Here is a 10,777-nt window from a genome sequence, read left to right on the forward strand (position 1 = left end):
ACCTGTTTCATACATATATGTGTATGTGTGTATGTGTATATATGTAAAAGATTTATTTATTTGAGAAAGAGAGAACACAAGCGTGCCTGTGTGAGGTGGGAAAGGGGCATAGCAACAGGGAGAGGAGAATCCCAAGTAGACTCCCCACTGAGTGTGGAGCCCAATGCAGCTGATCCTACAACCCTGAGACCACAACCTGAGCCAAAATCAAGAGTTCGATGCATGAAATACTGAGCCACCCAGGTGCCCCTATATATTTTTAATTTATTTATATCTATTCATATACATACACACACATTCTACAATCAAAAAACCCTAACTACCACCACAGTAAATAGGGACTAACTATTGAATCCTGAAACAATCCTCAAACCCAAGTATCTACCACAGGCATGCTAAGACAGGAGCTGACAAACATTTTTAAAGCCACATTGTAAATATTTTAGGCTTTGAGGCCCTATAGTCACAACTAGTCTACTCTGTCATAGGAGTAGCAAAAGTAGCTACAAACGTTACAAACACAAATGGGTGTGTCATCTGTGTTCCAATAAAACTTTATTTATGGACACTGAAATGTGAGTTTCCTATCATTTTCACAGGCCACAAAATACTATAATTTTTTCCCACCATTTAAAAATGTAAAAACTGGGCAGCCCAGATGGCTCAGTGCTTTAGCGCCACCTTCAGCCCAGGGTGTGATCCTGGAGATCCGGGATCGAGTCCCACGTCGGGCTCCCTGCTTCTCCCTCTGCCTATGTCTCTGCCTCTCTGTGTGTGTCTCTCATGAATAAATAAATAAAATCTTTAAAAATAAAAAAATGTAAAAACCAGGGCAGCCCAGGTGGCTCAGTGGTTTAGCACCACCTTCAGCCCAGGACGTGATCCTGGAGACCCGGGATCGAGTCCCATGTTGGGCTCCCTGCATGGAGCCTGCTTCTCCCTCTGCCTGTGTCTCTGCCCCTCTCTCTCACTCTGTCTCTCATGAATAAATAAAATCTTTTTAAAAAATAAATAAATAAGATTTAAAAATAAAAATGTAAAAACCATTTTCAGCTCACAGGTCATACAAAAGGCAACACTGGGCCTAACCATATTTTACTGATCCTTGTGCTAAGGCAACACAGAACTGCCTTCCCATAAAACTCCTTCCAGATGTCTTCAGGGTTAACCTTAATATCCAAGGAAAATAATCCTAGTTGACAGAAATGAAAATCTTCATTTGGCTTACCAAAGAACTCACCCCATTTGCAAGGAAGCAGGACAGCAAATGAAGACCCATGTAACTGGCTGGTTTTGCCATTTACCTTACACTGCACTTGCCCAGCAAGATATGGTATAAGTTTTGGAACAATGGCACCTTCCTCCCTCCTTTCCTCCCCTCCTAAGAGTTTTAGTTTTGTCTGTTGTCTTTTTCTTCAACAACTGTATATTAGGTCAGGAATGATTAAATTTAGTATTTAGCCCACAATTTTCAGACACTGACAAAGCATATCTAGGCCCAATTAACAAAGGATATCACCTTTCAAATCTGGACTCAGAGAACAATGACCTCTAGATGTGTTAGCCAGATAGAATTTGCATTGTCTCCATTGAAGAGATGAGAGTAATTTGCTGGTATATACAGATAGTCAGATTATGTTTAAAAAATACTAAATATATATGTAAGAAAAAGTAGGACTGTGTATGTACTAAACAGCCATGGGATAAATGAGGGGGACAACTACGTTTTAGGGTGTCCTTTACTCCACTTCACTCTGAAATGTTGCAGTTAGAGCATGTTATTACGGCGTAGCCCCCTAACCAAAGTTATGGTCCAGAGATGAACATGTAACTTAATGAGTCCTTTTCCTGGAAGTGGGACTGAGAATCATGGCAGTCTTTTTCTGATAGCAAAAGACGTAAAATTTATTTATTATTTTTTTTTAAATATTTTTTTCTTTATTTATTTATGATAGTCACACAGAGAGAGAGAGAGAGAGAGAGAGAGGCAGAGGGAGAAGCAGGCTCCATGCACCGGGAGCCCGACGTGGGATTCGATCCCGGGTCTCCAGGATCGCGCCCTGGGCCAAAGGCAGGCGCCAAACCGCTGCGCCACCCAGGGATCCCAAGACGTAAAATTTATAACTCAAAAGACATTAGTGTTAAAGTTGGTCTGTAGCAAAGGAGAACTGAACACACAAGGAGCATCTAATGAGCAATAAAGAGATACTCCTAACCACATTCACAGGCTCTGGATCCACCTGTTCCTGAGTACTAGCCATCCTCCTATGGGTTGATTGCCATTCTTAGAATTCACTGGATACCTGATACATTCTCAATAAATTCTTTTTTGCTTATATATGTCACTCTCCTAACTAAGACAAAGGGCCTACTGAGTAATCTAACGGGAGGTATTCAGTTGAATGAAAGAGTTCCGGTTCCCACAAACACTTAGAGATGGTGGCTGAAGCAACATAAATGGAGAAGACCATCCAGAAGAGGGGTACCTGGGTGGCTCAGTGGTTGAGCATCTGCCTTTGGCTCAGGTTGTGATCCTGGGGTCCTGGGATCAAGTCCCACATCAGGCTCCCCACAGGAAGCCTGCTTCTATCTCTGCCTATGTCTCTATCTCTATGGGTCTCTCATGAAAAAATAAAATTTTTAAAAATCATCCAGAAGACTGAAAATAGAATGCCAAGGCTAAAATCCAGAATTATCAATACCAAGGGATTAGTAGAATAGTCTGCAAAAATAAGCAACTGGTAGGCAGAAAGGCAGAAAAGGGACAGTCATAAAAATCAAGGAAGAAAATATCAGGAAGGAAATGGTTAACAAAAGCAAGTAGAAGGCACCTGGGTGGCTCAGGTGATTAAGCAGTTATGCATCTGCCTTCAGCTCAGGTGGGGATCCCAATACCCTGGGACCCTGGGACCAAGCCCCAAATTGGGCTTCCTGCTCAGCAGGGAGTCAGCTTCTCCCTCTACCTCCCCATCCCTGCTCATGCTCTCTCCTCCTCTCTCAAATAAATAAATAAATAAATAAATAAATAAATAAATAAATAAATAAATATTTTTAAAAATTTATAAAAGTAGAGAAAGAGGTAAAGAAGTAAGCAATGACTATACAATTTGGAAATACAGAAGTCACAGGTGGCCTTGGTAATAACAATTTCACTGGCAGGATGAGAAACCAGGCTGAAGGTTTAAGAGTATAGAGGAAGTACACAACACCACCCATGAAGTAATCTTGCAATTAAAAAAAAACAAAACAAAAAAAAGAATTCAAGCCTCAGGGTGCCTGGCTGGTTCAGTTAGTAGAGCATGTGACTCTTGATTTCAGGGTCGTGAATTCGAGCCCCATATTCAGCACAGTTTACTTAAAAATTCAAGCCTCAGGGATCCCTGAGTGGCTCAGCAGTTTAGCACCTGCCTTCGGCCCAGGGCGTGATTCTGGAATCCTGGAATCGAGTCCCACATCAGGCTCCCTGCATGGAGCCTGCTTTTCCCTCTGCCTGTGTCTCTGCCTCTCTCTCTTTCTCTGTGTGTCTCTCATGAATAAATAAATAAAATCTTAAAAAAAAAAAAAATTCAAGCCTCAATCAGATCAAGCTTCTAGATGTAACAACTAATAGGGGAAAAAAGGGACTGAGGAACATATTACATGAAACCACAAGGATGCAATCAGCACAGTCTAGACTGAGAATTCTCATAGAGCAAAGATGTGGCCTCTTTAACAACAAATTATATAGGACTAAGGATAAGAACAAAAAGATATCACAAAGGCAAAAGAAACAAAAGCAAAAATGAACTATTGGGACTTCATCAAGATAAGAAGCTTTTGCACAGCAAAGGATATAGTCAACAAAACTAAAAGACAACCTACAGAATGGGAGAAGATAGTTGCAAATGACGTATCAGATAAAGGGCTAGTTTCCAAGATCTATAAAGAACTTATTAAACTCAACACCAAAGAAACAAACAATCCAATCATGAAATGGGCAAAAGACATGAACAGAAATCTCACAGAGGAAGACATAGACATGGCCAACACGCACATGAGAAAATGCTCTGCATCACTTGCCATCAGGGAAATACAAATCAAAACCACAATGAGATACCACCTCACACCAGTGAGAATGGGGAAAATTAACAAGGCAGGAAACCACAAATGTTGGAGAGGATGTGGAGAAAAGGGAACCCTCTTACACTGTTGGTGGGAATGTGAACTGGTGCAGCCACTCTGGAAAACTGTGTGGAGGTTCCTCAAACAGTTAAAAATAGACCTGCCCTACGACCCAGCAGTTGCACTGTTGGGGATTTACCCCAAAGACTCAGATGCAATGAAACGCCGGGACACCTGCACCCCAGTGTTCATAGCAGCAATGTCCACGATAGCCAAACTGTGGAAGGAGCCTCGGTGTCCATCGAAAGATGAATGGATGAAGAAGATGTGGTCTATGTATACAATGGAATATTACTCAGCTATTAGAAACGACAAATACCCACCATTTGCTTCAATGTGGATGGAACTAGAGGGTATTATACTGAGTGAAATAAGTCAATTGGAGAAGGACAAACATTATATGGTCTCATTCATTTGGGGAATATAAATAATAGTGAAAGGGAATAGAAGGGAAGGGAGAAGAAATGTGTGGGAAATATCAGAAAGGGAGACAGAACACAAAGACTCCTAACTCTGGGAAACGAACTAGGGGTGGTAGAAGGGGAAGAGGGTGGGGGGTGGGGGTGAATGGGTGACGGGCACTGAGGGGGGCACTTGACGGGATGAGCACTGGGTGTTATTCTGTATGTTGGTAAATTGAACAAAATAAATTTATTATAAAAAATAATAAAATTTAATTTAATTTTAAAAAATCCTGAAAAAAAAAAAAAGAACAAAAAGATATGATCTCTATTTGGATCCTATTTCAAACAAACTGTTAAACAAAAATTGTAATCAGGGAAATTTGCATACTGACTAGATATGTGTTGATACTAAGAAATTGGTATTAATTTCTTCAGTGAAAGATTAGATTATCATTTTTATCCTTATTTTTTTTAGAAATACATACTAAAATAGTATTATACAGTCTTTATTTTACTAGTTATGTCTTCCCTGATACACTATGTTAGTGTTACCCAGCAGGCTATAGTCCATAGTTAACAAAACAAGAAAGATACAAAGTGATGGAAAGATTCAAAGAAGGTAGATGTTAAGGGGAGTAGTGAGGGGAGTCAAGCAAAGCTTTAGGAAGACAATGGTACTTGAACTGAGTTTTAAAAGACGGTGACGGGCATTGAGGGGGGCACTTGATGGGATGAGCACTGGGTTATATGCTGTATGTTGACAAGTTGAACTCCAATAAAAAAGAAATTTTTTAAAAAGGCAATAAATAAATAAATAAAAGACAACAAAACTTTAACATGTAGAGAACAAGAGAGGAAAAGTGATATTCCAAAAAAAAAAAAAAAAAGTGATATTCCAGATGGAAGAAATAGAAGCAACTGCAAAGGGGTGGGAAGGCCTGTCAATCCAGAGCATTGGCCTATACTCACCTCTCCATAAAACTATCACTACCATAATAATGACAAGAAAAGTCAAAGTTAAAAGTTATTTAACAGGGCAGCCCGGGTTGCTCAGCGGTTTGGCGCCGCCTTCAGTCCAGGGCTTGATCCTGGAGACCCGGGATCAAGTCCCACATCGGGCTCCCTGTGTGGAGCCTGCTTCTCCTTCTGCCTCTGTGTGTGTGTGTCATGAGTAAAAAAAAAAAAAAAAAAAAAAAAAAGTTATTTAACAAAATCAAGAGACCCATTCAGCCCTAAAGCAGCCCCAGGAAACGTAGTCCCAGGATAGATCATGACACTACCTGGTAGTGAAACCATACTGGCTTTCCAGGGCAATCTATTCACATGAATCCCTCATTTTCCCTGCCACACACACATAACTTTGGAAAAACAATGCATTAGGTTCTTTTACTCATCCTAGGAAATAATCCAAAAAATTAGTTTAAAATGGTACCCAATAATAAGCTCTGTCTACTCACCCAAAAGCTCCCACCATGGTTCATTGGCACTCCAAAAGAGGCACAGTTACATGAAATGCCTTCCTTCAGAATATTCCTCAGGTTACAGATTTTAAATAAAGTATAGCTGATGAAGCAGATAGACTTTTTTTTTTTTTTTTGGTTGTATCTACTGATTTTTTTTTTAATTCTACTGTAGTTAACATACAATGCTGTATTAGTTTCAAGTATACAACATAGTGATTCAACAGTTCCATACATTATGCAGGTGCTCATCTAAACAACTGTACTCCTCTTGCACAGTACCATGTGCAAGTGCACTATATGTTAACTATATGGGAATTTTTTTTTTTTTTTAAAGACAAGCACATTCCTAATCCCCTTCACCTATTTCACCCATTCCTGCCACCCACCTCCCCACTGGTAACCGTCTGTTTATTCTCTAGAGTTAGTCTGTTTTCTGGTTTGTCTCTCTTCTTTTCTCTTTCCTTTGTTTTGTTTCTTAAATTTCATATATTAGTGAAATCAGATGGTATTTTTCTTTCTCTGACTCACTTCACTTAGCATTATACTCTCTAGCTCCAACCATGTTGTTGCAAATGACAAGACTGGATTCTTTTTATGGCTGAGTAATACTCCATTGTGTGTGTACATACATACACACACAGACACTCATATCCTCTTTATCCATTCATCTATCAATGGATACTTGGGCTGCTTCCATAGTTTGGCTATTGCAAATAATACTGCAATAAACACAGAAGTGTATATATCCCTCTGAATTAGTGTTTTCATATTCTTTGGGTAAATACCCAGTGGTACGATTACTGAATTGCAGGATGGTTCCATTTTTTAATTTTTTGATGAAATACTGTTTTCCACAGTGGCTATACCAGTTTGCATTCCCACCAACAGGGAACAAGGGTTCCTTCTCATCATCACCAACGCTTGTTGTTTCTTGAGTTTTCGATTTTAGCCATTTGAAGAAGGTAGATTTTAAATCATTTTTTCTTTCAAAAACAGAATTAATAAGTAGTCCCAATGTTAAAATGTTTTTGGAATATTTTGGAAATGAATTCAGTGGTTCTAATATTTTCTGTTCACCAAGACCATTAAAATTCTTATAACATGATGCCAGTGAAAATGAACATCAAGACAAACAGGAATGCAGATAATCAGCCAAAACTCAGTAACTGTCATGTTTATTACATCCTCTTCCATGTACTACACTAGAGATCACGTCAAACAACCATGATGAGTATTTTTAAAACTTACTACAAGTTGGGGTGCTTTTCTTAAAGCAAAGGAAAAAGCAGCAAAGCGAGGTTAGCTTTAAGCAGTCTTTAATCACCGACTACACCTTATTTCACAATAACTGAAATGGGGACACACCCTCCCAGAAATCAAATATAATCGTCTCCACTTATCAGAGGAAATGAAAAAGGAAATGAGTAAAATAAAGTGAGGATTGGGAGTTTAAAAGCTGGGAAACCTTTACATTACATTGGAAAGTTAAAAAAATTTTTTTGAGTATAGTTGACACAAGGAAAGTTTTCATAGTAAGATACTTGGAGAATAGAGATAAAATTAAAAAAATAAAACCTAAGTCATCAACTTTTATAATACACACAGCACTTCTAGATCATTGTCGATGTGTGTCTTCAATACTTGCAAGAACGCCTCTTTGATTTTATGAAAAATACTACAAAGAGAAGGCCTCATACATTTTGGACTCCATTCTAAATCAGTAGTAGATGGCCACAAAAGAAGAAATACCTGTTTTCTTTGTTCCTCTCAGGTACACATAAAGCCATGACATTTACCTTAACTCTTCAAAAAAGGTAAGATAAAAAACTTTTAGAAGGCTTCATCTTCTGTCATCTTCTGCAGCTGACAGTCACTTTTTCCCCTGTAATACTGACCACTTGCTCATACAGTTTTCTTTAGAATACCCTCCTATGAAATCTTAGGTTGGATATCACACTCAAATTCAATAGCTGTGTTAAATACTGGGGGGATCCGGAAGATATAAATATAGTTATTGTTCTAAACATACTACAACGGACCTATAAGAAAATTACAACACAAGAGAATGTATCAACTGTTACAAAAGGCATACAATAACTCAGGAACACAGGGAATGTTATTTCATCTCACAAGTAGAAAGTGAACATGAATGAAAATATTCTATCTTTAGGAATTCTTAATCACAGAGCTTCAGCAAAGCACCGTACAATCATCTTTACACCCCAAAACTGTAGAGCACTTTCCAATTAACACAGACGGTAAAGATTAGGCCATTCACAGACATCCTATCTTGTCCCCATTTGACGCAAAATTTTATTTAAAATAGAATCTGCCTACCGTTCCTGCAGAGCTAACAAAAACCAAAGTCATTAGCAGGCAAGCCACCACAAACTGAATGAAACTGCTGATATTAAAAATGAATAAATAAAAAATTATCGAGTCCAAGTAAAGTGACTCTAAAAGATAATTAAAAATAACTTCTTGAGGGTTTTTTTTTTTTTTTATGTTTAGAGAACCAAAGACGCGGTGACGAACAAGGAAAACCAACACGAGAAATTTAAAGAAGCCAGCTTTGTTAAAAACCAAGTGGCCACTTGCCAATACTTCTTTATGCACATATGACCAAAGATGATTCCAAGCAGATTCAGAGGCCACAAAGCCTCTTTATCAAATGCCTAATTAAGAAAATTCTCATAAATATTCCAATTTTGATGTCACAGTAGAGTTGAATAACAAAAGCACTTTTCAAAGCTTTTGCAGAATCAATATGGAAACAAAGCTTTGAGCTTTTAAATACCTGAGTCCCCAAAAATCAACACCTATTTTAAACGTCACGTTTACAAACATCTTATTCACGGGCACGGAGAGCTTAGATTCCGTCAAGACAAATACCGGTCCCTGAAAAAGGTACCGGCCCTAATTTAAAATTTCCACAAGGCCATCAGGAAAGAGATCGCACGATTCTGAATTGCAACTGACTACGAGAACCGTAAATCGAACTCTTCGTCTTAGTTCAACTCCACACACGAGCATTTCAGCTTAGTACTTTCAACTTCCTATAGATGCTATCCATTGTGAGAGAAAAGGCAGTAAGGACACTCCTCAAAGTCCTATACCCCATGATCCATCCTCAAAGAGTGGAAGGGAACAGCAAAGTGGAAGGAACAAAGCACTGACGTCAATTACGAGATTAACCCCGGGCACAGGCAGCTGGAGGAAAGGCCTAAACATCAATATCCAAATATGAGCTATTGGGATAGCTAGCTAACAGACCGATGGCGAAGTTAGGAGGAGGGGGGGAGGGTACTCAAGTATTACAACCCCCCCTCCACGTTCCCATTTTTAGTTAATCCCCTTCGCTACGCGAAGGTGGAAATTTTTCCTTTTTTTTTTTTTTTGCAGAGAAGGTGGGGGTGGGGGGGAGGGAGACGTGCGCAGGATCGCGAGAAGGAAAGCGAGAACTAGTTGGGTAATGATAGCCAGCATCTAGGCCTATTTTCTCTTTAACTAGAAATAACTTCCAATCGAGGAGGGTATTAAAAAGTAACAAATCAGTCGACGGCATTTGTGAGGGCAGGAATGGACTGAGAAACGAAAGCGGAAAGGAGAAACGGCCAAAAGGAGGATTTCTGGGAATTTCGGTTAGGATGGGTTAGCCTTATTTATTATTATTATTTATTTTATTTTTTTTTTTTCTTGTCGAGGGCGGGGGCAGGGGGGAGGTGAAACGAGCAGGAGAGAAGCGAAGCCGGATGGAGCAGCCCCGGCCTGGAAGGTCTCCCAGAACCGCAGGCGGACCCGGTTCTCCCGTCGCCCCCGCCCCCACCCGGCGGCCAGGCCCGGCCCGGCCCGGCCCTCAGTCAGTTCCGTCGGCCCCTCTCACCTCCGATCGCTGCTCCGCTAGGCCCGAACCATCTCCCAGCTGCGGCAGCGGCGGCGCCGGGCCTGCACCTTCACGGGACGCGCATTCGAGCCCGCCCGGGAAGGGGGGTGGGGTGGCGGCGGCGACAGGCTGCCAAGGGCGAGGGGCTCCGGGCTCCGGGCTCCGGGCGGCGACGGAGGCGGCGGCGGCGGCGGTTCGGGAGGTCTGGAAAGGCGCAGGCGGGGGCGGCGGCGGCGGCGGCGGCGGCGGCGGCGGCGGCGACGCGCCTTACACGGAACATGCGGAGGTCCCGCCCCGCTCCATGACGGTCGGGCCCAGCCCGGGACGGCCGACTGAGGCGGCAGGGGCGGGCCGACGCGGACCTGGCACCGGGATCCCCGCCCCGTCCGCGGGAGGCGGAGGCGGCGGCGGCGACGGCGGCTCGGCTCCCGCAGCCAGGACTGGGACTGACGCAGCGGCCGTGCCACCCATGTGACCGGGGCCGGGCGGGGGCGAGGCGTCACGTGACGACGCCGCGCCCCGCCCCGCCCCGCCCCACCCCTCCCCTCCCCTCCAGGAGAGCGGGGGGCTGGCTGCGGGGGCCGGCGGGCCTGCGGTGACGGGAGGCGACGCGGGGGTGGTGACGTGCGCGGCTGGCGGGCCGGGCCCTCCCGGGCGGGCGGGAGCACCGGCCCCGTTGGGCCTAGGCCCGAGCTGCGGGCGCGGCGGCCGCGCAGGGCGAGGCGGGGCGGTCGGGCAGGACCCAGCCTGCAGATCGCGACGCGCGCCCCCTCCCGTGCACGTAGCCGCTACCGAGGTTCGCAAGGGCGGGGACGGGCCGAGCCGGATCTACCAGTTCTGGGGCCCAGGGGACGGAGGTCGGGCGG

At 42.9% G+C, this 10,777-nt stretch overlaps 1 protein-coding gene and 1 long non-coding RNA gene across 4 annotated transcripts in view; one reads left to right on the plus strand and one right to left on the minus strand.

The window, feature by feature from the left end:
* LOC111098022 overlaps positions 1–1,997 on the plus strand; it is a 54,127-nt gene extending 52,130 nt beyond the window's left edge. The window contains exon 4 of the long non-coding RNA XR_005366668.1: positions 1,956–1,997. This is a non-coding gene — a long non-coding RNA (uncharacterized LOC111098022). The remainder of the gene's footprint in view (positions 1–1,955) is intronic.
* Positions 1–10,079, minus strand: part of AFF4 (AF4/FMR2 family member 4) — an 88,012-nt gene extending 77,933 nt beyond the window's left edge. For 2 of the 3 annotated variants that reach the window (XM_038552147.1, XM_038552146.1), the window contains exon 1: positions 9,912–10,078. The gene's annotated coding sequence lies outside the window, so the exon portion shown is untranslated. Of the gene's footprint in view, positions 1–9,911 lie in introns of all 3 variants that reach the window. The other variant, XM_038552148.1, reaches the window with a different exon arrangement.
* Between the last annotated feature and the right edge of the window lie 698 nt (positions 10,080–10,777).

The sequence above is a fragment of the Canis lupus genome, chromosome 11 (genome assembly GCF_011100685.1).
Source record: "Canis lupus familiaris isolate Mischka breed German Shepherd chromosome 11, alternate assembly UU_Cfam_GSD_1.0, whole genome shotgun sequence".
Lineage (NCBI taxonomy): Eukaryota > Metazoa > Chordata > Mammalia > Carnivora > Canidae > Canis > Canis lupus.